General features: G+C 44.4%; 1 long non-coding RNA gene across 1 annotated transcript; it reads right to left on the minus strand.

Annotated features, from left to right (window-relative positions):
- Positions 1-236: 236 nt before the first annotated feature.
- Positions 237-2225, minus strand: LOC140586393 (uncharacterized). Its single transcript, XR_011988212.1, has 2 exons — positions 1918-2225; positions 237-1691 (listed from the first exon to the last, which is right to left on the minus strand). It is a non-coding gene; the product is annotated as an uncharacterized lncRNA (long non-coding RNA).
- Between the last annotated feature and the right edge of the window lie 4352 nt (positions 2226-6577).

Below are 6577 nucleotides of genomic sequence, written 5' to 3' on the forward strand. Positions count from 1 at the left end.
TCTAATTATTTAAAATGACTTTACCTTAAGAAGCTTACTAACAGAACAGTGTTCTTTATTTTTTAATCATTTTCCCACTTTTTGCTGCTGTTCTCTTTCAAGACGAAGGGAATAATGATAAACTGAAGTAAGCCTTCAGCAGCATTTACAGTAGTGTGGTGTCCAGCTAGCAGCATTTACCTGGTCACACTGTAATGGTGTCACGTCGAGGGCAAGGACAGAGGCTAAGACAGACATGGAGGAAAACCAAAAGGGGCTTTATTAAAGAAAACTACACTACAGGAAGGGCAAAGGAAACAGACCACAAGGGGTCCAAACAGGGTAGGGAGGATCAGGCAAGAACACTAGACACAGGACACACTGGGGAGCAGATGCAGGCAGCAACATCAATGACTGGACTGAGGATCGCAGGACTGAAGGACACTTTTTACAGGGCATGTGAGGGAGCAGATGGGACAGCGGGGAAGACAGCAGGCTATACGTACACTAAGATGGGAGACACAGTGGAAGAGGGCAGGACAAGACACCAGATGGGCACTGCTGCGGGACAAGGGCGCAGAGACTGAACACCATTAGGGGAACGAGACAGACCAGGATAGGCAGGGGCAACACCAGCACAGGGCACTCTGGGGGCAAGATGGAACACCACTAGGAGAACTGGGGCCAGACTAGGGACAACCAGGATGATAGCAGGTACATCACACACCAGGACAGGTCCACAGACGAGTGATAACACGGGACAAGAAACATTTTGTGTGGGTTACAGGAGCCGGGGAAGACGAGACAGGCTGTTAACGGGGCCATACAGAGGACACAAGCGGGGCAAGGAACTATATGGACTGCTGACCCGACAGGACAAGACCACGCAGGAGTAAGGAAATGGATCACGATCGGGTAAGAGAGAACTAGGACCAGGACGAAAACACAACAGAACACCATAGAGACACACTGGGTACACAGCAGGACAAACATGATGCTCAGACAGGGGCACCGCACTAACAGGAACCAAACACGGGCAAGAAACCAGAAAAGACAGGGAACGCAGGGCACAACTGACACACAGACCAACACAGGGTGGACAGCTGAAGGACAGACAGATAAGGGAGAACCATGGGCCCAGGAGGAGTCAAGATAGGATAGGGCACTGGGGCAGGAACTGAGGCAGGGCAAGCAAACAAACATGGGGGCGCTACAGGGTGAACTGGAAATGGGCTTTGGGAGAACAAAGGTGGGACAGGACCTTGGGGCAAAAACTTAACTGAGGCAGGAGGGGACAGGACTGAGCTAGGGGGTCTGCTGGTCCCCAGAAAGCAGGGCATTGACCCTGGGACACGAGCCCCTGCTGGGTCTCAGGAGGCCGGTAGGGCCACATCGAGCCAAGGGGAAGGCAGGGTTGGGGCCGAGAGGCACTGTGGGCATCGCCAGGACCGTAATGCTGGGGGGCGCTGTCAGGACCACAGGGCGGGGAGGGGGCCGTCGTTGGGACCACAGGGTGGGGGGGGCACCGTCAATACCGCAAGCCTGGGACTGGAGGGTGAAGGGGAACCTGCAGGGCAAGGACATGGACGGGGGCAGGAACAGGAACCAGAGGGGCCCGAGGGGCCTGCAGGGCAGGAGAGCCCAGAGAAGCCGGAGCGGTGGCCACGGATGGTGGCTTTTCCCAAGGACAGTCGGCTGGAGACGTCTTGGACCTGGAGTGAAGATAGAAACAGAGGAAGGGAACAAGCAGAGGGTGTGGGGGGAACAAGACTGCAAGACAAGTTACAGTTTATGGGAACATAGGTGACCTGTACAACATGCCCTTGATGAGGGATACGGTGCTTAATAAATAAACAATAAATAAAACACAAATACATAACAGGGCTAATCATTTTTATGTGTGTGCAGTTTAAACAAAATGAAATCAAATTAACTTACCTGGGGATTTTGGTAATTCTGGAATTCTGAAAAATAATACTTTAAAGAGCAATTTAAAAATCTACTTAGAAATATACATTTTTCTCTTAATAAACATTAAACATTATTATGAAACATTCCACATATACATCTCAAAATTTATCACACTTAATTCATTATCTTTGATACTGTTTCAATTATTTAATGTTTCTCAAACAGCAGCAGCAGAACCACAACTTCATCTTCTTCGTATTTTGGCTCTTCTCTATGTAAAGAGCTCTACAAGCTCAACTTTAATATTAATTTCCCACCACTTCTACCTCTTCTATCTCTACCTGACCCACATCTATCTCTACATCGCCAGTTTCCTCCTGACCTCCTTCTCTATTTATAATCTCAACTAGTACATCACTTACTATAATTTCCAATATGGTTACATCACTCACCATGTCAGCACCCTCAATAATTACCTCCCCTACTTCTACCCCCACAATCTCAACATTTACATCCCCATAATTTACTTCTGCAAGCCCAAACTCACACACTTGGACTTGCACAGCCTCCACCTTCACATTTCCTTTCGTATCCTCTGCCTTCAGGGAAATTTTCCCCCCCTCCACCTTAACCACCTTCACATTCACCCCCACCTCACCTTGCTTCCCCTTGCTTCCATTTTGCATTTTATTAATGCCTACATTCAGGTCTGCGGCCTCCACCTGTACACTGGAGGTCACCCCCACATGTTTTTCCCTCTCTGCCAGCTCCACCTTTTCCCCACTAATCGCACCCTTTACCTCATCTATCCCCTGAGTGCTCCTATTCTTCCTGACCTTCTTCTTTTTCTGAAGGTAGTACGTCTTATAAATTCCCCACTCTTCAGATGTCAGGCCGTAATTGCTCTGAAGAGTCTCAGAGCCTTTCATGCTCATACCCTCCCCTCCCTTACACCAGTCAGTCACACCTCCCAGTCCCCCCATAACCTCCCCAGTCTGGACAGTGGGGGGTGTCGCTGGTGAGTACTCCTCCAAACCTTCCTTATCTCCCCAGTCGATCACCTCGTCCCACAGGTCCCAGGCTCCCCAGTACTGGTCGTTGGTCCAGGAAACAGCTCTCGCAATTCTCATTCTGGTGAATAAATAAGAACTAATAATTAACTAGCCATATGTGATACTCGCAAAGCCAAACTAGGCACGGTATTTTGTCTACTTCTTTCCTAAATGCTATTCATCAAGAATGCCTATGGAAAGAGATGGAGCCTTCATTAGCTGCTCGTGGCGTCGAGGCTACTCCGGCAGTAACGACCGAATTGCTAAAACTGCTTCACAATACAGTAAAGCTTGCGAAATTATGACGCTGCTTCGATACGCTATAACATCACCATGATACCGAACCTAGCAAAAGGTTAATCTTACTTCAAGAACATGGGACATTTAAAAAGTAAACGTATAGGCGATCTTTTCAGAATAACATCTTCCATTTTGCATTTTATTAATGCCTACATTCAGGTCTGCGGCCTCCACCTGTACAGGACATAAAAATAAATATAGAATTAAATATGCTAACAAAACATAATCTGAAGAAATAGCAAGAAATATACGAAGAGTTGCTGCTCACCTCTGCGCCATCTCTCTGTCAGAAAGTTTGTCTTTAAACTGCAATTATTTTGTTTCTATGGAAACCACCGAGAGTTTTAATTGGTCGAATAGTATGAAGATAAGTATTGACATTATGTTCAACGAATGAAAACAAAGAATTTTTTGTCAGGGAGGGACGAATTTGAAGCTAGTCCAATCAGGAGTAGTATCTTCAGTTTGTGCTTACTGTAGCTGGGCGTGATTGGATATCTAGCCGCCTTTCAGTCCCCAAATCATATATCTACTTGTCAATAGGAAACCACGCAGCTCTGTCTATAATGTCTGTCTGTAATTTTTTTTATGACATTATGTTTTTGCTAGGCAGCATTACGGTAATACGTAATACCACTGTATTGGGGGTGTACCGCCACTGTATTTCCATAGCTGGTTGACGCAATTAGCATTTTTGCGACGTTGGTAGGGCGACGTCAACTCTCAGCGAATTTCATAGGCAACATCTACAATTCAGGAACTAGTAGGTCTTCAGATAGTTGTTCACGCTTTTGAGAAAGAAGACTATAGTTCTTGTTATTCAAATTCTGTATCCTGGTATTTTAAATTTCGAAGATATGTCATATACAAGTTTTTCGAGAGACTAAATTTTGGTTTGATTTCTTTTTTATTCTATGTTAAATAAAGTTCACATAAAACCATTTCAGAATTAGTGCAGTGTTTCGTTTATAGTTAGTGCAGTGTCCTTAAAAACTTCATGTTCAAAGCTAAGGCCATGCCATAATAGCTGCTTTGCAGATATTTCATTCAAGAATCTATAGATTATATAGGTAAGCCAGTCTGTGTGTGTGTGTGTGTGTCTATGTGTGTTTGGGTGGGTGGTCATGTATATATTATGTTGTGGGGACCAAATGTCCCCACAGTGTTATAAAAACACGTTAATTTGACTTTGTAGGGACATGTTTTTGGTCCCCAAAAGAAAAAACTGACTCAGTTTTATAAAATTCTGTTAATGCAATCAAAGGAATAATAATTCCAAAAGTCTTGTATTTTGTTTGGTTACTTACTGTTACTTCTTGCTTACTACTGTAGGGATTTTGGATTAAGAATGCCATAGTTAGGATTGGGCTTATGCCCATACAAATGAATGGAGAATCCCCACAAAGACTCAGATACCTAATCTGTGTGTGTCTGTGTGCGCACACGTGTGTGTGTGTCTGTTTGTGTGTGTGTGTGTGTGTGTGTTTGTGGATTAGGTTTATATTACATGGTGGGGACCAAATGTCCCCCGCAATGTGATAAAAACCTGTTATTTTGATGCCTTGGGGTTTTTTTTTTTCAGGTCCCCACAAAGATCTGTCAATACAATAAAAAACTAAAGATGCCAGAAGTCTTGTAATTGGTTTGGTTACTTATGGTTAAGGTTAGGGCTGGGTAGGGGTTAAGGTTGTCATGTTGGGATTACAGTTTTCCCCATAGAAATGAATGGTGAGTCCCCACGAAGATATAATTACAGACCTGTTTGTGTGTGTGTGTGTGTGGTATCAGATCAGTCCCTGAGAGTTCAGTAGTCTGACTCCATGTTTCTGAGTCTGGGTGTGAAGGCCTGAATGTTTTTCCAGACGCTAGGAGGGTGAAAAGATAATGTGAGGGGTGGGTGGGGTCATCCACAATGTTGGTGGCTTTGCGGATGGAGCGTGTGATGTGAATGTCCATGACGGAGGGGAGAGAGACTCTAATGATCTTCTCAGCTATCCTCACTATCCTCTGGTCTTGTGATCTGAGGCTTAGAAAAACATGTTGTGCTGCTCAACCTTGGCACAATGATATGGGTGAATCATGGACGCAATAGAATTTGGGGATGATTCGTCCATACAGGGTCAGAATCATTCCATACCTCAATCACCTCGTACCTATGTCTGCTAGGTGGAGTTGGAGTTGCTCCTAACTGTGCACAGTGGAGTTGAACAATCACAACTTCCCAGAATATTACAGTAACTGGAGGACAGTGAACAAGTCTTATTAATTCTATGCTGTGTGGACGATGTAATCGCCCACGAGTTCGCCTTAATACACAGGACATTCAAGCCATTGCTGAATACAAACCCACAAATGCAGCTCCCTCCACCAGCAACGCCAATATAGAAACTGCAACAAAATCCATGCCCCCTGATAACCAGCCCCTTATATTTCCACCACCGCCGTGGGGACCGTACTACAAAGAGTCAACGCAAGGTAAGCTGCAAAGTGCAAACAAATGTACAACTTACCCTACATAGTGCACTACGTTTACTTTGTTTGTACTATGTGTACAGTCTTTGCACCTTGTCTGTTTGGCACTATATGTCGGTCATTCCTGTTATTCCGTGACTTTTCTGTCCTCATGGTTTACTTATATTTTCTGTAACATGAGTCACATATTTAAAGCAAATATATATTTAGGTCTTCGTTATCACATAAACAGAGACAATACGTATTAAAACTTTTGTTGATATATGTATTAAGGCTGCCATGATTAGTGGGCGTAGTCGATGACTATCTTCAATATCACTACGCAATTATTGGAGTAGTTAGTCTCTAAAGCCCTGCAGTGACATGTAGTTTGTTGTTGTCAAAATGGGAGGGGCCGATACAAAGCACGGGTCTTATGGAATTCTGATTAAGTATACACGCTTATTAATCCTGTTAATATAATTAGCATACACCCACTATTAGTGTAAATAAATGCACAAACCGCAAGGCTTTATCAGCAAGGTTATGCTGTGTTTGTATGAAATGTCTTTTTATATATCATTATTGTTTCAGTTTAAGCTGTAGCCATTTGTGCACGAATCTCCTTGCGTCAGAGGAAGCTGGAAGTGGGGTGTGACCTTTATGAAGCAGAATGAGACAGATGAGTTGTAAAATAAATGGTTACACTAACTGCAGTGAGACCTCTCTCATGCGGCCCTGCTCAATCTGTCTAGTCATACCATAGGAGTCAGTTAAACAGGGAGATTTGTCTGCAGTGTTGTAACCTGTACAGCCAGTGCTTTGTACCGCTGATGGCCTCTTCTTCACATGTGCTTTGCTGCCACCCGCTGGTCAAAGTTTAA

Source organism: Paramormyrops kingsleyae, unplaced genomic scaffold, assembly GCF_048594095.1.
Source record: "Paramormyrops kingsleyae isolate MSU_618 unplaced genomic scaffold, PKINGS_0.4 ups51, whole genome shotgun sequence".
In the NCBI taxonomy this organism is placed as follows: domain Eukaryota; kingdom Metazoa; phylum Chordata; class Actinopteri; order Osteoglossiformes; family Mormyridae; genus Paramormyrops; species Paramormyrops kingsleyae.